The following is a 20,336-nucleotide window of genomic DNA, read 5'->3' on the forward strand; positions in this document are numbered from 1 at the left end:
GCTGGGCAGCCACAGCGGATCAGCTGCCAGTAATTGAGCCTCCATTCATCCCCAGAACTCTCAGAAGCTGATTAGCAATTGTTCCTCCAGCTTCTTGAGAGGATGGGGCATTGCAGGGGTAGGTGTGGTAGGGGGAAAGGCCGGGGGATTGCAGGGGTGAGTGTGTGTATGGGAGAGCCAGGGGATTGCAGGGGTAGGTGGCGGGGATTGCAGGGGTGAATGTGTGTATGGGAGAGGCTAGGGGGATTGCAGGAGTGTGGTGGGGGAGGCCAGGGAATTGCAGGGGTGTGTGGGAAGGGAAAGTCTGGGGATTACAGGGGTGAGTATGGGGGGGATGCTGGCTGAGCCAAGAGGCTTTGAAGGATCCATCTGCAATCTAGGAGGTGCAAGAGACCCCTCGGCTAGAGACCTAGCTCTCTAGCCCCTCTGTGCTTACCCTCTTCCCAACCAAACCTCAGGGAAATAACTGAGACCAAGAGAAGGCAGAGGCCGGCCTTCAGAACTGAGTTCAGAAAGGAAGGTAAGATAGCTCAGCACGTTTCATTGCCTGAACCTGCATGGTAGGAAGTCATGTAACCAGAGCCACTAATTTGGACCTCACCCTGGTCCCAACTGTGTCTTGAGCAAGGTGCTAAGAGAGCATCCTAGCTACCCCAGAGCATTTGGCCATGCCCCTACAGGCCCCCGAGGGAAGCATGGGCACAATGGCTCTCAAACATGGTGAAGGCACCCAAGAAGAAAACCACCCAAACAGATGCACAGCCTTAGCCAGTCATTCTGCTTCCTAGTCCTGATTCCCTGTCAGTGAAAGGGGAATTCATAGCAACGAGGAGGAGGGGCTGGGCATGTCTCTGTGTACATCTCCAGCTCCAAGAAAACAGAAATAGAAAAGCAGCCTTGTGTCAGTGGTGTTTACCAAACACAAGAAAACTGGTTTTGGTGTGGTGTGTGTTTTACATTGTATTTACTGAATCCCTGCTGCCCCTAAAGATGAGTGCTGTTCTTCCCGTGTTGTGTTGTGAGTAACCACCAAGGTCAAGGTTAAGAGCCACAGATTCGAGAAGGGCCATCTGACTTGAATACCCTATAGCAGTGCTTCTCAACCTGTGAGTCGTGACCCCTTTGGGGTCAAACGACCCTTTCACAGGGGTCACATATCAGACATCCTGCATACCAGATACCTACATTACCATTTGTAACAGTAGCAAAATTACAGTTGTGAAGTAGCAACAAAATAACTTTATGGTTGAGGGTCACCACACCATGAAGAACTGTATTAAAGGGCTGCAGCGTTAGGAAGGTTGAGAACCACTGACCTATAGCCCAGGCCCTCACTGTGCTGTGTGGGACTGCTCCATGGCGATGTTGGCCTCCACCAGTCCTAACCCAAATGTCAGCCATTACTATCTCCCAGCATTTCAGAGTGCTTGTAGTTGTGAGCACAGTTTGGGGCTCTAGTGAGCACATCTGATATTTGCTCTGGATGGAAGTAAAGGCAACACACGAGGACGTGGGTAGGGGCTTCTCAAACGCTGTCACTGTCACTGTCACGTGAGCATGTTTTACCCCATGAGAAAGTCCCTCCCGAGGCTGCAATGGAGAGTTATGGAGAGGAGAGGATTGGTGCAGTATCCTGCTGAGTCCAGGGACGCCCCAGGTCATGGGGCTGCCTGATGCTGCATGGCCCTCAGCTGGACCCAGTGCTCACTGGCAGGCTCATCTTCTAGCTCCTGCAAAAAATTCCTTGAGGAAGTGGATGGAAGGGCAGTGAGGCCAAGGAGGAAGCCAGAGGTGAAGGGACTTGTGTTAAAACAAACTAAGTGCCAATAACAGCTGAGGTGAGTTGCCAACATCTGTGAACTTCCCTTCAACCTGCATCCTGGCACTGCTATGGTAGTATTTTATTTGTACTAAAATGTGATTTTAATTGTATGTTAATAAATAAAGTTGCCCGGGGGTCAGAGCTATTAGAGCCATAGCAAAAGCTGGGCGTTGGTGGTGCACGCCTTTAATCCCAGAACTTGGTAGGCAGAGCTAGGTAGATCTCTGTGTGGTCAAGGATACAGCTAGCATTGGAGACACACGCCTTTAATCTCAATACCATAGAAGACCTGGAGGGCTGTACAACAGACAGTGACGAGGCAGTCATGTGGTTGGGTTTACAACCAATGAGAAGGCAGAACAGAAAGTCTATATAAAGACAAACAGACAGGAAGTAGCTCTTTTTTTCAGAGAGGTCTCTTGGCTTAAGAGGCTAGCTGCAGCAGGCAGGTAAGGCTCTTAGCTCTGATCTCTTGGCTTTCTTCTTTGCATTGGTTCTGTGTTTCTTATTTAATAGGACGGTTGGTTACATCTACACACTGCAAACTTGGGAATCACCTCCATGCATGCACTGTGACACACACCCCATACACACAGTATGCTGTACACACATATGCATAACAAGTAATAAATAATTTAAAACACTCTAGGTACAGGAAGAGGATTGCTAGTTGTTGCTCTCTCACTGGTCACTAGGATCCATAGGAGAGTGCTCACTTCACGTTCCCTCTCCAGGACAGAGCTGTAGGGCCAGGGAGATGACTTAGTGAGCCAGGCCTTGGTCCACAAGCATGAGGACCCGAGTTTGATGCCTAGGACCCATGTAAACAAGTGTGGCAGTGCCTGTGGGGGATGGGGTGTACATGGAGACAGGTAGATCTTTGAGGTTTGCTAGCTGGCCAGTCTAGCCAAAACAGTGAGCTCCAGGTTTAGTGAGAGACCCTGTCCCAAAAAATCATGTGAGGGGTGATAGGGAGAGACACCACTGTCAACCTCTGACCTTTACACATGTGGGAAGTGCACACATACACACAAGTCAATCTGATGGTAATAGAGACTGAACAATGGCCACTCCTTTACATGAACTGAGAGATCTCTGGTCCCCACCTCCCAGCCCCACAATCCCAGGCTAACACTCTTAACAGAGTTCTGGGGCTGAAGAGATGGCTCCACAATAGAAAGCACCAGGACTTTTGCAGAGGACCCCAGTTAGTTTGCAGCACCCATTTAGGTGGCTCACAACTGCCTGTAACCAGGGCACCTGACACCCTCTTCCAGCCTCAGGCACATCCTGTAATATGCAGATACCCACACATACCACACATACACATAAGTAAAAATCTCAGAATTAAACATCTGAGAATGAAAAGAGAAGGCAGTAACACCATGTAGAAGCCTGCCTGGAACTGCTGTTTGAGTTGGGACATCACTCCATCTGTCTGGACCACAGTTTCCGATTTAGAGTGGGAATGCAGAACCCTGTAAACACAATTCTTCATGAAAGAAGTCAGACATTCAGAGCCATGTACAGTGTGGTTGCATCCATCAAAATGTCCACCATAGACAAGTCTAGGGCAGAGTATAGACTCCTGGGAGGCTGGGGTGCCAGGTGGGCAGAGCGGCCTAGTGGACCCGGGGCTTCCTTTGCAGTGATAGAACATTCTGGAACTAGATGGTGATAATCATTATACAACTTTGTGGATGCACTAAAACCTGCTTCAGTGTGGGGCTTACATAGGTGAGTTACACCTCTGTGTTTCCAGTTTCACAGGGATGGCTGGGCCTATCTGGTCAGGGGTGTGAGGAAGAACAGAGGAGGGATGGGCTGTCTGGTTGGCACAGCATGGGCACCTCTGACAATCTCCAACACAGCCAGCTTGGCCCAAGTGAGTCAGGTTCCTTCCTGCTCTCTTGTCTCTATGGCCAGATCTGACTGGAGCCCTCTTACCTTCAAAGGCCAAGGCCACTGCTTGCTCTGACTCTGCTCAAGGACTCTGTAGGGCAGGACAGGGCTGGAAAGCTTCCCTGAGGATAACAGCTGATCCCTGGCCCACAGAGAGCTCAGCTCCAGGCAAGCCTGTGATCCTATCCAATGTTCTTCACCTGGGTCTGTCCATTTCCTGCAGGGGCTGCACCCATTAGCTCCACCCTGAAGTTTCCATCCCAGCTGCTCCATCTTCTCTCAGAAGGTCGGAGCTGCATAGAATGGACTCAGCCCTCGAGCTGCACAACTCTATCTGTGGCATGGGGTTCCTTGGCTAGCCTCAGCCCCTGGGCACCCAACTTGCTCCCACTGGCTACTAAGAGGAAGAACCAGCCCTTCACCCTTCTGCCTTCTCTAGAATCTTCTACATGTGACACACCTCTCAGGCCCTGAACACACATACATTACCCAAGCTGGTGGCCAAGACACCTTTTGTCGTTATGGGATCAAGAAAGGTAATGTTCCCTGCTCTAGCCCTGCTAGGGGCTCCATCTACTCCATACCAGGAAGACCTGCAAGAGTGGCCCGAAGAAGCAGAGTTTGTGCCCAGAGCTAATAAATTATGTTTCCCTGCTTCCTGAATGTTCTTGTAAGCACACCTCAGCATTGGTGTTCCTAGCATCTCCACTTGTGTATAAACATGGGCAGACGTGCACACCACGTCGGGATCTGTGCACACAGGTAGAACTCTGTTCTCCTGTGGGGTCTGTGCTCCTGTCTGCAGGTACTGCTTCTATAGACATGCCATCTCTCAAACACTATGTGTCCTTGTCTGCACTTACACCCTGGGTGTACAGCTGTGTGCATGAGCCTGCTGGTGCTCACATCTCTGTGTGTGGCTGCACCCAAAGGACTCTCCTGCACTCATGGCAGTGCACGCATGTCTTTTCTGTGGTGCAGAGCCAGACAACACAGTGGTCATGGTGTAGCCTAGGCCTTGGAGGTCTATCTCGCCACAAATTCAGCACTCACTGCATGGGGGGGGGGCACTGGTGAGCAGCATGGAAAACACAGGGGAGAGAAAGCAAGGCTACTGCCCGCAGCTCTGGAGACTGCAGAGCCTGCAGGACACACAGAGGGAGAGGAGACTGCTTAAAGCTGACCCAGGGATCCCGGGGAACAGGTGCAGCCGGGGGCTACTCCACTGCTCCCATTCCAAGCCTGCACTCCTGGAATGCAAAGCCTCAGACAGGGAAGGCTGCCCCACAGGTGCACAGGCCCAGATGCAAGAGTGTGGGAGGGGCCAGCATAGAAGTGAAGTGGAGCTTCCAGTCTGAAGAATCACCAACGGCTTAGGCCAGGACCAATGCTGCACAGCCTCCCTCCTGGCTGAGGAGCAGCTCAACCTGGCTCTAGTGTCTCAGGCTCAGTCACCAGAGCAGTAGACTCAGGAGGGAGGCAGAGGCTCCTATGAGGTCAGCTAGTGAGCAGGTGAGCTGTTGGGTGGGTGAACAGCACCCACCACATTCCAGCTGGCTTGGCCCTCAGAGTGCTTCACAAAGCCCAGCCGAGTTCTCAGTGGTTCACAGGGCCAGTACCTGCTGGCTCCCTTCACCAGCCAGGGCTCAGAGCAGCTCTCAGCGAAAGAGTGTATGATCCATCTCAGCCTGGATCCTAGAGGACAGTGGGGCTAGCAGGAGAGGGGAACTCTGAAGGCCTTGCCATGGGTGGAAATGGCTGCTCAGGGACAGGAGGGTACTTGCCTGCAGCCACCTGGGAAGGAGTGGTCACACTCTTGTGATTACGGTTTCAGATTAGCCCTTCTAATCCCCAATCCAAAATGTTAGTACCAAGATCCTACTGAGTTAGATCACTCTCAAATCTGGAACCCCAGTGGGCTCTAAGAGAAGGATTGGGCCCATGGGTCACGTGGATGGCCCAGGGTTTCCCCTTTGCATACCAATGTTAAGGTTATGCAGTCTGAGATGCTGCCCAGAATCCTGGGTATGTTTCCCTGCAAAGGCTAGAGAGGGCTCTCTGGTTCCAGGGCACACAGCAGGGAAGTCTGTTCTAGCCAACTGTGAGTCCCGTGGGTGCTGCCTGCCTTTCTGCCCAGGCTGCCTTGGGTTGGCTTAGCTTCTGTGGGAAAGAAACACTGTCCTTCAGGTAGGCAATGTCTCTCTGTGCAGTCTCTGGCTCTGGTTACCCCACCATTTCATCAGTAGTGAGCAACTAAGGCTGTGCTCCATCAGACGTAGGAAGGGGAGGCCATCCCTCCCCTTCATTTCTAGTGAGGCCACTAGAAGCCTCAAGTATAACAGCTTCTCTGGGGGTCTGATCACAACACTGTGGTCAGAACCACCCATCCAGACCCTTGGATCAGAGGCAGCTCAGGGGTGGGGTGGGGGGCGTATCTGAGGATAATAAAGTGTGGGAAAGTAAACTCTAGGTTGTTCAGATGGGCCCACAGGAGGGCATGAGCATGGGCACATCCCAGAGAATGCTACCGGGGGTGGGGGGGGGTTGGGGGGGGGGAGGGCGCTCCCCCAGCACTCCTGTGAAAGGGAGCCAGACATGCCTTCAGAGACTGGTCACCGGCAGCTTTTACCAGAGTGTGTGGGACTGTGTGGTTTTCCCCCAACCGGCTTGCTTACAGCCGTGCTCTGTTCTTACCCGCACTGTCTGTGCCTTTGACTGTGGGGCTGTCTCACTGGACTGAGGGGAGTTATAAGCTGCAGAGGGAAGGGTTACAAAGATCTCGGTGCCCAACTGCTTCACCTTTCAAAAAAGAAACGGCCCCTGTAGCCCAAGGACACGCTACAGTTGAAGCTAAGATCTGGATACCCACCTAGTCCTCAGACGGAGAAGCCTGGGCAAGGCAGGACCCGCTTTTGCTGCTCTCTAGTGGTCATAGAGTAAACTGCAGTCTGGCAGCCCAGGGTGTCCCTTACGTGATGTTCAACCATCCCTGTGTTGGCTTCCTTTGTCTCTTCCTGGGAAAACTCACCTCAGTTCTGCCCTAGGGTCCGATCTCCTTCCTGCTTCCCACTCTGAAATGTCCTCACCCAAGGCTGTTCCCCTTAGGCGGGCAAACCGAGAAGATGGACCTGGTTAGAGCTGCTGCTGAGTGAGCATTAACTCCAGGCCTCAAAGAGTCCTCCACAGGCACAGCTGGGCAGGTCCTCACCCCTCATTGCCTCTCGCCCTCTTGTTTTTGACATGGCTTTCTCGAAACGCTCCCTGTCCTAGGCCTCCTGGATTGTCCTCCTACCTCCCTGGTTGGTCCTTCTTGGCTGTCTCTGGTCTTCCAGGTCTCGTTGTCCCTGCCTGTGGGGGTTTCCTTAGCCCATGGCCTCCTGTTCTTGCTCATATAGGAGCTTGGTCCCTGAGCAGCCAGGTGTCACATGGAACCTTCAGACCAGGAGCACCAAAGACGTCAGTGTCTATGGTTTGGTCCATTTGGTGAGACACAGGTTTGTGTAGTACATGTGCTCAATTTTACAGCGATGACTCCTCTTCAATGTGTGGGGTGGGATGAGTACCATCCATCTTCAGTTCTTTGGGCCCCTCAGGGACCCTACCTCAGTGACTCCTCACTGTCTTCAGCCACCTGTCAGTAAATGTCGAAGTCATACATGACTTTTTTCCTGATGTCACTGCCTTCCAGACAAAACCTTTATTAGTCACCTTTTATCACTGTAACAAGTTACCTGAAAAATAAAGACACTTCATGGATGGATTCATTTTGGCACATAGTTTCGGTCTGTGGGCCTGAGGCAGAGCTGAGACATCATGATGGAAGGCTGCTTACTTCATGGTGAAGGCAGCAGGGAGGCAGAAGGGAACCAGGGACAAGGGACCCCTTGACCAACTCTAGCCAACTACGCCCTAGCTTAGACCAGCCCACTTAACCAGCTTAATACAGCCACATTTACATAGATTCATCGATGCAGTTAGCACTCTCGTGATCTAATCGCCTCTCAAAGCCGGGGACCCGCTCTTCAACCCACAGAGCTTCTGTAGGAGGCACCTCATATCCAAACCACACAACTTGGATGTCTCCTGGCTCTCAGGCTTGGCAGAGCCAAACCAGATACACTATTTCCCCACCCTGTCTGTAGTCCTTCAGCTTCCTGTCTCCAAGGCCCATCCCTCCCCAAGGCGGGTAGGTCAATTTTCTCCACAACTACGAAACTGGAATGCTCTCACCCAGGTCCACATCACTGTTTCCCTTGGAGCTGCTCTGCCTCTCATCTCCTCAAGCCATTTGACCCCCTCTTGTCCACAGACCCCTGTTGCTCCCAGGGTAAGTGTGTGCTCCCTGCAGTGGCCTTCGAGATGTCCAGAGGTAGCCTCCTGTCCTGGCATCCAAGGTCTTACATCATGCTCCAGGTGCTGAGATAGCCCAATAGCTGCTGAAGAAACACAGTGGGAGAGTGGCTGGGCTGAGGTGGAGATAAAAGAGGGCTAGAAGTGACCCCTGATGTTGTCCATTCTACCACAGAAAGCCCAGCTTTTCTGCCTCCCAGGACAGGAGTTCCTGTGTTCTCCCAATCGCTGAATGGGTCTTGCTATGAGCAAGTTCTGTGCCTGGGGGATGGCAATAGGGAATTGGAATGAGAGGAACATATGTTGCCTTTAGGGACACTTAAATACTTGATCCCTTCTGAGCCCTATCTATGGAAGTCCTATTTCTCTGACTCTGGGTACCGGTGGGCTCTGTAGTTATAGGAAGCCCGTCGGAACACAGCAGAACTCCAGAATAACCACCAGGGGGCAGTGCTGCCCCACTCATGGCCTGGGAAGGCCGTCTTTGTGTCTGGACACTGAGGTCTTTTAAGGAGAAGTTAGGGGTGGGTGTGTGGGTGTGTGTGGGTGTGTGTGTGTGAGAGAGAGAGAGAGAGAGAGAGAGAGAGAGAGAGAGAGAGACAGAGACAGAGACAGAGACAGAGACAGAGACACAGAGAGACACAGAGAGACACAGAGAGAGAGAGACACAGAGAGACAGAGACAGAGATAGAGACACAGAGAGACAGAGACAGAGAGAAGGAGGAGGAGGAGAAGGAGGAGGAAGAAGAAGAAGAAGGGAGGGAGGGAAAGAGAGGGAGGGAGGGAGGGAGAGGGAGGGAGGGAGGGAGGGAGGGAGGGAGAGAGAGAGAGAGAGACTTTGTGTGTGACTTTGTGTGTGACATTGTGTCTCCTGGCAGGTTGGGGTGTGTGTGGTGCCCATTTTTGCTCACATCAGTGCCTCCCAATCTAGTCATTTTGTGGACTTCTGGAAGTGCAGGAAGGCAGGATGGAGAGCCTGGACCACCATTGTTTTTAGTGTGTCCACCTCTGTTGCACAGACTGCACATGACCAGGAGAGTTATGAATTCTGCTCAACACAAAATTATGAACGTCTTTACGAACGAGTCTGAGGAGTGGTAGCTCTAATGTTTTTTAATTCTATCGCTCAGTTCTACGATTTTGTGCAACTTTGCTGATGACAGTATTACATGGTGATGTCAAGCAGACGGACAGCTGGAGAGATGGCTTGACAGTTAAAAGTGCGTACTGCTCTCTCAAGGATCTGGGCTTGGCTTCCGATCCCAACACCCACACCAGGTGGCCCGAAGACAGTCTGTGACTCTGGTTCCAAAGGACTGGGTGCCCTCTGGCCTCCTTGAGCAGCTGAACACATGCAGTGTACATACACTCAAGAAGGTACACACACATAAACAAAAATAGTGTTTTACAGGGGGTGGAGCCTGAGACTGTAGCTCAGGTGGTGACGTGCTTACTTGATATGAGCATGGTGGCACATACTTCTAGCCCTCAGGAGGTAGAGACAAGAGGATCTGAAACTCTAGGCCATCCTCAGCTACACAAGGAGTTTAAGCTAGCCTGGGCAAAAGAAAAGTTGGACACATCTGATTGAGCCTTACTGACTACATCCAGGCCTCCTGCATCTTGTCAACCAGAGCCACGACCTTGAGAAGGACCAGTTTTTCTCGTCACTGGCTAGAATCCAGGCTGACCTGGCTGATGGAACCCATACAGGCTGGAGGTTCAAGGCACTCTCTCCCAGTCTCACATCCATTAGGGCCACCAACACCCAACAACGCAGATGATGGGTGAGCATATCCCACATGGCAGAGGATTGTTTTTTGTTTTTTGGTTTTGTTTTTTGTTTTTTTCAGCCCTGAGCCCCACACCAGGAACCCTTGGTAACTCAGCCGGTCTTGGGAGCCTCTCAGGTCAGACCTGGGGAAAGGAGGTCAGTTACTATGCTAGTAGCTATATGAGGACATGCTTGGAAGCAGGGTGCTCCTGGGAGGGAGCTGTCTCCTGCCTGGGAAGAGAAGGGTGAGTTAGCTGTGCTAGGAAGGGCAGCTGCGCTAGCAGTGTGGGGCACAGGACAGAGAGGGACTTCTGAAGCCTTGGGATGTGCCTCATGGGGGAGGGCAGTGCAACAGGGACCCCCTTCCTGCCCCTGCTCACTCCTATGGCCTAGAATCCCCGAGCCCAGGGAATTTCTGCAGCTGGGACAGGGAGGAGAAATGACTGACATTCCTTTGCGTGTTCCACATTCTATTTACTCATTCTTCTGGTGCTACGGGCGGCCCCCAGGGTCTGGTGCATGCGAAGCATGTGCTCTACCACTGGGCTACATCCCAGCCTGGGTTCACATTCTATACCTGGGGGAGGTACACACGGAGTTGGGGAGCTGGAAAGAGTCAGAAAGTGTGTGGTGCACAGAGAAAGGAAAGAGGAGAGGGAGAAGGAGAGACCCCAAGAGTCGGGGACAGGGGAAGGGCGGGAGGGGGGTGCCCGGAGGAGGGGGCAGGGAGAACTTTCTTGGCCTCCCTCCCTGCGCCCTCGCGGGCAATCAGGCCGGCAGGAGGCAGGTGGTCCGGGCAGACAATGGCCCGGAGGAGTGCGGAACCTGGGACTAAATTTGGCGTTGCCTTTGCAGGGCTCGGGGCCGCCCGTTCATCTCCATGCAAAGGAGAGACGAAATGAATATGCAGCGCGGGCTGTAATTGGGCCGCCGCGGCCGCCGCCGCCGCCGCCGCACTATAATTTTCCAAACAGGATCTTGCAATCAGGGCCTTATTCATTAGCGCATAAACAATTTTGTTTCTCGGCACTCGAATCTGTCAATCATGCAGAGAGGGAACATCTTGGCCGAAGGCGCGGGCCGTTGCGCGCGCTCCTACGCGCGCCCCCTCGAGCGCCGCCAAGTGGCTTTGTGCCCGGGAGCCCTTGGGTGCTGGGATGAAGGGGGAAGGGGGCTAGCTGCAGGGTCCCCTGTCAGCACGCATTTGGGAAATCCACCACCGACACGCCATTGAATCTGCCTCTGACCCCCAGCCTTGTCCTAGGGTCATCCTGGCTCCTCCTTCCAAGCCTCAGTTTCCCCCTAGAGCAGCTTCGGAGAGAATAAAAATGGTTACAGCCTTTGTTGCTGAAGCTCCAGGAGCTGGGAAATGCTCCCCACCCATCTAGTTTTGGGTGTTTTGGTTTTTGTTTTGTTTTGTTTTTATCAAAAAGGGTATCAGGAATCTGCAAAGGGCCCTTCATCCCAGCATCGCCATCAAGACAGCCTCCTGGGATACTGTATGCCTTTGACAGCTCAAGGGATTCTGGGAAAGCTGAGCCCTGTCCTGGGCTCCCCACAAAGGGGCATACTTGCATGTGGTGGTGGGGTGGCCACAAAGGGGAACTCTGCTTGCTGGCAGTTCAGCCTGCCCTGGGGCACTTGTAATTCTACAAGTTGGTGTGTGACATCCGCCGGGCTCTGTGCCTGTGCGTGGCTGTGATTGTGTGCACATGACTAAGTCTGTCCACACAAGCCCAGGTGCAGACAAGCTTGTGGAAAGGCTACAGTGGTGGCTGAAGCTGCCAAGCTGTGGCTCAGTGATGGGAATCCAGGCTGTGGAAGCACAGGGGACAGAACCTTTGGGGTCCAGGAGATCCAATGGGAACCATGTGTGGAGGAGACCCCAATAACGGCAGGCTGTTTCTCTCAAGACCGATGACAGCTCTGTTGCCCTTGCCTCCTTGTCTAGCCTTTCCCAGGGCTGCCAGCCTGGCTTTGCCCTCCTGGCGGGTTCCTTGTTAGGAAAGACTCTCTCTTCCAGCCTTTCACTTCTTCCCTTGGAGGGTGCTGATTCAGCCCCGACTGCTCTAGCTATGGAGAGAGTCGTCACTCTGGAATGCCAGGGTCAAATGCTCTGATCAACCCAGTTTTACATGGAGCACAAGTCAGAGCTTCAGACCCATTGCCTGGATGGAGACACAGAGGTCTGGGACAGGAAACCAGAAAGAGACTGGCTAGAGGCGCTCCTGCAAGTGAGCGGCAGAGGCAGGGCTTTGAAGTCATATCTAGCCTCAAAGCTTAGAATCAGGGCCTGACTCTCCCAAACACACACACACACACACACACACACACACACACACACACACACACACATGCTTACCCTAGACCAAGTCTTCAGGCTACCCAACAGCGGGGCAGCAGACTATGGAGGCACTCACAACCCCCATACTGTCTCCACCTCCTGTTTCTTCTGCTCTGTCTCTCTTCCCCACCCCCACCAAGTCCCCACTTGAAGAGACAAAGAATTCGAGGATGTGCCGGCAGCCAAATGACAGGCCATCAGTCTCTGCCCAGACACTCTCTTCACAGTTCTAGCCCAGCCCGGATGCCACTCCACCCGATGGTCACCCCCAGCACCGGGCCAGGAAGGGAGGTGGCCTAGGGAAGGGGCTGCAGTGGAAGGCACGGAGTCCGGAAGCCCAGAGGAACAGTCTTCAACCTGTGGATCCGGCCACGCCTGGCCCGCAGCCTCCTGGCCCCTGCCAATGTCCCTGGATGCACGATGCATGCTGACCCCAGCCCATGAGGGACAGGCTATTTGTACTGTGACCTCTGGAGACAAATCATCACCTCACATGCTAGGCCAAAGACAGATGCGATGCCTCTGGACAGGGAAGCCAAGGTTAAAAGCTACATGGCTCTTTCCTGGCTGGACCGTGTCATCAAGTTTCCCTGTGACTTGGGTTCCTCGTCTGTGAAGAAGAGCTATTTAATTGGAACGGTAAGACAAAAGAGATCCTAAAGGAAGACATCTCCTTCCGAACTACAGACCTCAGACACACATCCCAGAGTTTCAACTCATGAGAAGCTCCTCCTGGACACAACCAAGTCAGAGTCAGGGTCCCAATGTAAAACATAGAGTTTGTACTTTTTAGAAAATGGATCTTTTCCTAAGGCCTTGTGCCATCCTTTCTAACACACCATGTGCCTTTGTGCCATCATGTGGCCAGTGGGGAGATAGGCTAGTTTGCCCATTTTATCAAGATAACTTTGAAACTTAGAAGGTCGGGTCATCTTCCCCAAGGTCACAGGGCTTGAACACGTGGCTTCACACAGCGACCCCCGGCCCTGCTTCTACCCCTGTGTTGCGTCACTGGTGGGCAGTAGGTCCCACCAGGTCTCCAACCTCCTCCCTTTGGAGTTTCACTCACATCTTGGTTACTCATGTAACACAGAGCAATAAAAGATTGTGTGACCCCAGGAAGACACTCACCTTCTCTGGGCATCAGCCTCTTCACCTAAGAATGACTACTCTCAGAGCTGAGTTCTAACCTCAGTACCTAACTGGGCCCCCAGCTGCGTGGTGGATGGAGACAGGAGGAGCCCTTGGGACTTGTTCCACAGTTAGTCTAGTTGAATTAGCAAGCTCTAGATTCAGTGAGAGAGAGATCCAGTCTCAAAAATAAAGTTGATGAATGCTCAGCCCTGCACAAGACTTTTCTACCACCGCTTCCAAGGCTCCGGGAACACTGGAAGGGGCAGAAGGCAGGAACTGGCAGACAGGGAGAGAGGCTGTGAAACGCCGCCTTCTGAACACACAGCCATTGCAGCCATGAACTGTCAACAGCCTTGGACTGCACTGGATCTGCGCAAGAACAGCTCCATCCCAGCAAGGATGGAGGAGGAGTTACCCACCCTCACTGCTAAACTACTTCCTGCTGGTAGATTCAAGGAATGTGACAATCACGGCTTTCAGTTGTCCACGAGTGAGCCCACCAGGCTCAGTGGGTGGTCTCAACCTAATGACCACACAGGCAGCCCTGGTTAAGCTGAACGAGTCACAAAACCAAACCAAAAGTCATGAGTCTGGGGCTGGAGAGATGGCTCAGAGGTTAAGAGCACTGACTGCTCTTTCAGAGGTCCTCAGTTCAATTCCCAGCAACCACACCATCTGTAATGAGATCTGGTGCCCTCTTCTGGCCTGCAGGCATACATGCAGACAGAATGCTGTATACATAATAAATAAATAAATCTTTAAAAAAAAAAAGTCATGAGTCTGAGGAGGGGACAGGTAGGAAGGTGGGGTAGCAGTGCAGGGAGATAAGAGAGTGAGTGGGGGGAGAGTAACCAGAATGCAGTTATGTACATGTGTGTAATTGTCAAAGAACTAAATTAATAAAAACATGATAAAGCAGAGGGCAACAGAGGATCTGCTGTCTACCTTTAGCACCCACACATGGGTATGCACACCTGTGTACTGTGTCCTTCAACAACAACAACAACAACACACACACACACACACACACACACACACACACATCAAACAAATCCTATGTTTACTACTGTAGCCCAGCACGTACACGGTACTGTGCACCATGCCTCATACACAGTAGAGGTTAATTAGAAGTCTATTGTACAAACAGATGGATGAGGAATGAACCGAAGAAAACAGCAGGGACTGAGGGGCTCATAGGCCCTGGTATCGCCCTCTCTCCACCTCCCCATCCCCGGCCAGGCTGGTGTCCCTGGGGCCCCAACCAGAGCCTCACTGCTGGTGGATGGGCTCCAGCACCTAGCCTGTGCTGTCTGCTATGGTGGCACCGATCATGTGGCCTCCAGCACTTGGCCAGTAACTACTCCAAACTGGGATGTGCTGCACAGGACACACACACAATGTTGCCAAGACTTTGTACCCAAAAAGAGGAAGGTGAACTAGTTCCTGGATGATTCCTGTTGATAACTGTTGAGGTCATCATGTGGCCGTGTGGGATGAAGTAAAATATGTTGCTAACCCTACATATCTGATTCTTTATCCCTTTCTCTTTATAGTGCTTTACAGGAAGACAAGCTGCATCCCTAGCCTCCCTAGAATATGCGGGCTGCTGTGTATGCTTGCCCTTGAGGTCTGCGCTGTATTTTTATCCGAAGTTCCTCATTCACCTAAAGCCATCCTTTGTGGCCCTCCCAATGCACTTAGGTCCAGGACAACCCATGGTCTCTGCCTCAGTCTCCCTCTCCAGCCTCCCACTTCTGTCTTGCCAGGAATCACCTGACCTCCTCTGAGTGGGGCCAAAACTATCAGCTCAGGAGTGTTGGAGGCCTCGGGCATCCATCTCCCATCCGACTGGGGCATCCATCTCCCATCCGACTGGGGCATCCATCTCCCATCCGACTGAGGCCTCCACCTTAGTCCTGCCAATCATTTTCTGTGTCATGTCTCTGCATCTCCTCTTTCTACTCTCCACTCCCCTCACCCAGGCCTCATTCATTCACCCAGCAAACTGATATCCCAGGCTCTTCTTGGAACTTAGTAAGTACCTCAGTGGGAAAAAAAGCCATCAACTCCTCTGCTCTTGTGAGCTCACATCCTAAATGGGAAGAGAGGCAAGAGACCTTTACTAGAAGGGGAAACACTGATAGGAACGAGGCTGAACCAGGCTGTAACACCACTTACACTGGTCCCCCTGCTTTCAGGCTCGCCACTTTGACTCATTCTTTGTGAGCAGTTGGAGGGAATCTCATGTCCTGCCAGGCCACCTCACTGATTCAAAGCCCTCCCTGATTCCCTAATACCTCTAGGTTTAGGGACAAGTTCTTTAGCGAAGCCTGTAAAACCGGGCATGACCCCGGGCTCTGCCAACTTCCTTGTTCGGCACTTCCCTGGCCTGCTCTCTAGCGCCCCCCTGCGTTGATTGGTTCTCAACCTAGAGGGCTTCTGTGCGGCCAGGGAGCTTTGCGCCCAGCCCCGTGCGCCCTGGCTGTACACCTGCAGCCACCGTGGCTCACACACCGACTTTCTGTGAGCAGGCAAGCCACGTTTCCACGGATCTTTTCCCTCTAGGAGAGTCCTAGCTGGCCTCAGTGGCTGCCCAGGTATGTCTGATTTTCCAGAGCCTCAGCGGGAACAGGCTCTGTGATTCAGGAAGTTGCCATGGCAACCGCCAGGCCCTCATGCCATCTCCTGTAATCAGCGCTGGGACCCGGACACCCGCTGGGCTTCCTGGAGATTCGTTCCCTTCGGTGGGAGGCTGGGGGGAGGGGGTATGGGGAAGCCTTTTAGCTCTTCCCCTCCCTCCTGCCTGTCCTCCCTCCCCTCACTCCTCATGGCAGGGCTGGAAACTGGCTGTTGAGAAACAACTACTCTGGACTTGAAGCAGGGACGGAAGTTCTGGTTCCCCGTAAGTCGCCCACACCTCGCGAGGTCTTTCTTGGGTAAAGATCATCTCTTCCTCTCTCTTCACCTCCATTTTCTCACCCCTGAGATATTTCCTTACTGGGCCTCTGTAGAGGCTCAGGCATGACGTTCCATGTATCACGTGCTCAGCTAATTGTCTGTAGATCGGATGGATGGTGTAGGACAAATTCTCGCCTTCACAGGCCTTCAAGATTTTCCTCCCTTGTTTACAACAGGTAGATGGTTTAATCTCGGCCTGGCAGAAGGAGAGCTTAAAAGTCAGAGAGGTAGAGAAAAAGACCAAGGTCAGCTGCATGAACACAGGTGCTGACATGGCCAGGAGAGGGTGATAAGGAGGAACAGCATGTGGAACCAGCCAACAGGTGGCCCAGCCTCCCTTCTGTTCCCTGGCTCTCTAGCCTTAGGTTAGATCAAGGGAGCAGAGAGGGGGGCTCTCACATCCTGGGACCTTCAAGACAGAGGAAGCCTGTCTTGTCCAGAGGGAAGGTGTACCTATCATCACTGGACCTCACATACCTGGTGCCCTAGACCAGAGGAGCCTGATGACTCCAAGAGTGCAGCTCACAGCCTGGGTTGTGGTTCCTATTTGAGACCCAGCCAAGCTCTCAGTGGCTGTAACCCTGGGCAACAGGGACCTGCAAGTGCCAGGCTCAGACCTCTGCTGCTGTGTGGTGGGTCCTACTTCATACCTGTTCAGGAAGGTTCGCTACCAACATTTATCTTTATTCTCCACCCAGAGCCTTGGGCTTCTGAGTCAGGATCCCACAGTATCCGGTTCTCCATCCCCCTCCAATTCTTACCTGGGTGTGGAAAAAGCAATTGTATGTTGGTACACATCTAGCGCCCCATGTCCTCACTTAATCCCCGAAACCGCCAAGTAGCATGTACAGGCTGCGTTTCCTAGGAGAGGAGACAGACGCTCCAAGAGACAGTCATTTACTCAAGGTCATATGGCTAAGAGAGAGGGTCTGGATTTGAACCCAAGTCTCACTGACTCTAGAGCCCAGTAGAGACCCCCCCCCCCCGAGTTCTGCCTTACATAGTGACTTGTCTCGCTCTCAGTGAGGCCCCTCCTTTGGGGACTCTGACATTGCTTCTTTTTCAGATCTAACAGGAGCCCTTTGAAGAGACCCAGAACAGCCCTGGCTCATATGTTCTGCCCCTGCACAGATGAGGAGCCGCCAGGGGCCAGGCTGGGCATCCAGAATTAAGGGTGCATTGATGTCTGGCCATCAGGCATGGGGGAAAGAAGGCACTGTCCACCCAGAAGACCCCAGGGCCACAGTTCTCAGAGAAAAGAAAACCCCTGGGGCTTATGGATGCTTCTAGGGCAGGAAGGCCTGCTGGTCAGTGCTGGAAGAGTTTGGAGCTGGCTGGCAGAGAGGAGAGAGTGCAGTGCAGACACAGGGTGGGGGCTGAATGGTCTGGCCAAGTCGAGGGTCAAGCTGCCTTGGCCAGGCTCCCATCTCCAGCCCCAGGGCCAGCTTGTGAGGTGGAGCTGAAACATTCAGGCAGTTTCCTCTCCTTTGTTGGGAGTGATGTCGCCCATTTCCTGGATGTCCAAGAACCCAGCTTCAAACAATGGTGCTGTCAGGAAGCCAGGAAGGGGCTGCTGCCCTGTGCTTGGTCCTGCCCATCCCTCCCCACCTCCTGAGACCTGGCCAGGCCATCCTTTATGCTTATCTCTTAGTCCGGTGTCCCGCTCTACCACCGGCACGGCTGCAGTCCTGTGGATGGGCTGCCTTACTCTGCTTCCGATCCCATCTGAAGATCGGGGCACATCCTCACCTAGCAGAACTGCTGTGACCGTTAGGGGACAGGAACAGGAATAGCAAGAGCAGCTAACTCACTGGGCTCAGGTAACAGATGCTCTGGAAACTTGCCTTTTTGTAGTCGTTCAGAAAATTCCAGCCAGCTCTAAATGGCAGGAATTGTCAACTCGTTTTTTCAAGGTTACTAATTACCAACCATGTCCATGTGATCACCTATATATGCTATATGTGAAGACTGATTCAGACTTATAGCTTAAGGCTCAAACAAAATTGGTGGTTGGCTTTAATTATCAACTCCATACAACCCAGAGTCACCTGGGGAGAACAGTCTTAATGAGGATTGTCTGCACCGGCTTGGCCTGCGGGCGACTCAGTCCACTGCGGGCAGTTTCATTCCCTGAACTGTGGAAGAATGGGAAAACTGAGCTGAGAAGTAAGCAAGCAAGCAAACAAGCAATTCTCTCTGCTCTTGACTGTGGGTGTCCGGCGAGCTCCTGCCACTGTGCCGCCCGGCGATGGCAGTGTGGAACGTGAATTATAAACTGAAACAAACCCTTCCTTTCCAAGTCATTTTTGTCAGGGTGTTTCGTCACAACAACAGAAATGAGAAAGGACAAATGAAATCCGACACTGGATGGTAGCGTGTAACCTGGGACAATGACGTGGTCTGTCTGAGATTCCTTTTCTCCATCTGTAATATAGGGTAGTAGTACTACCTGTGTTAGGTGTCACTGTGAGAAATAGACAATGTAAGCCACTTGGTCCAGTGCCTGGCCAAAAAGTAGGTACCCAGTAAATGCCAGCAATCATGAGCATCACCAAAACATTGTTGTTATTATTGTGTCCACGGTGCCTTCACAATTCCCCTCTCTGGTCTTTGCTTCCAGGGTCCCCCTGCCTCCAAGCCTTCTCTCTCTGTTGCCCATGCCTCCTGTGCACAAAATTACCTAGTCACAGCCCACAGGTTGTCCAATGTGAGGGAAGCCGAACCTAGGCTCAACCCTAATGTCACTACAAATAGACCCTTTTCCATCTTGGGGGCTCACCTCCCCCACCGTAAAACAAAGGGAGTTACTGGCCTCTCTCAGTTCCCCCACACTGCTGTTTCAAGAGCCCTTCCTGTCCTCCTGATGTTGAACTTCCCAGTGAGTTGAAGCCTACACCCAGCATTAGAGGGCGTCTGTGTCCCCAGTTCCCCAACAGACTGGAATCCTCCCCAAAGAGGGGAGCAGCACAAGTGGTTCAAGCTGTCTCCGGGCTTGGGAGCGGGGTGGGTGCTTTTGTCAAGAAACATGGCCTTTTCATTAACGCCATTGTCCACCAATTAGCCCGACACTGACTCACAGGGAGCTCAGTGCTGGAGGCCCACGGTCCAGGCGGCCTGTGGCTGCAGCATTGTGTTCTGTGAGCCCTGTGTCCCGTCCCCTGGAGGGTCTCCACTCTGCTGCTCTTCTAGGTGGTTTCTTCACCCGCTGCTGGGTGCACCTGCCACCCCAGTGAGGGCGCATCTGCCACACATCTGCTGGGTACCAGGCAGAGTCCTGTCGTCGTCGTCCCCGCCTTGTTACTGAGTTAGCAAAGCCACCCAGAGGGGCAGCAAGCACCGTTGTCTCATCATTCTGCAGAGCAGGCAATGACCTCCGAGGAATGTTTCTCGAGGCTCACAGAAGACACAAAACCATCTCATTAGTCACCAGCACTGCCATTTTCACGCGCTTGCTAAGTAAGCTTAGAGTCGTGCGGCCTTGAGTGAGTCACATTCCTCTCCATTTGTGCCCCTGCCCCACCCCGTCCACCCAGTCCCTTCACATCCCTTCTTACACCAATTCCCAACCCACAATTCAGAGCAGAGCTTGAAGTCAGAGACAAAACGTACACCCCTGATGGGAGAAGGCTCAACTGCAGAAAGGGGGGCAAACAGCGCAGATAATCACCACGACATTAGCACAGACAAGAGCTACAGGCCAGAGATAATGCCCGACTCACTCCAGAGTCACTCCAGAGCTCTTCATGGATGCTCAGGCTTGTGTGGGACAGAGCTACCACAGTCAGGGGCCCCTAGATGTTTCCCTTCTCTATTTCTTACAAACAACATTACCCTTAGAGTACCTCTCCACACACCGCAATCCACATTTCTGCAGGATCACTTTAGAGGTGTGGAATTATATGCCCACTGTGTATTTTGATAGATGCACCTTCTGGACATAAAGCATCGATATATCCATTATGATTGGCATATCTGGGTCAATACATGATATTATCAGGTTTTTACATCTTTTGCTGAACAAATAAGATGGCATCTTGTGGTTTTAATGTGCT

The 20,336-nt window shown here is 52.5% G+C and overlaps 1 long non-coding RNA gene across 1 annotated transcript; it reads left to right on the top strand.

Annotated features, from left to right (window-relative positions):
* The first annotated feature begins 16,024 nt into the window (after window positions 1–16,024).
* On the top strand, window positions 16,025–18,841 carry LOC131907982 (uncharacterized). The gene is made up of 2 exons (XR_009378515.1): window positions 16,025–16,228; window positions 17,351–18,841. It is a non-coding gene; the product is annotated as an uncharacterized LOC131907982 (long non-coding RNA).
* The last annotated feature ends 1,495 nt before the right edge of the window (window positions 18,842–20,336 follow it).

Source organism: Peromyscus eremicus, chromosome 4 (assembly GCF_949786415.1).
Source record: "Peromyscus eremicus chromosome 4, PerEre_H2_v1, whole genome shotgun sequence".
Taxonomy (NCBI): Eukaryota; Metazoa; Chordata; class Mammalia; order Rodentia; family Cricetidae; genus Peromyscus; species Peromyscus eremicus.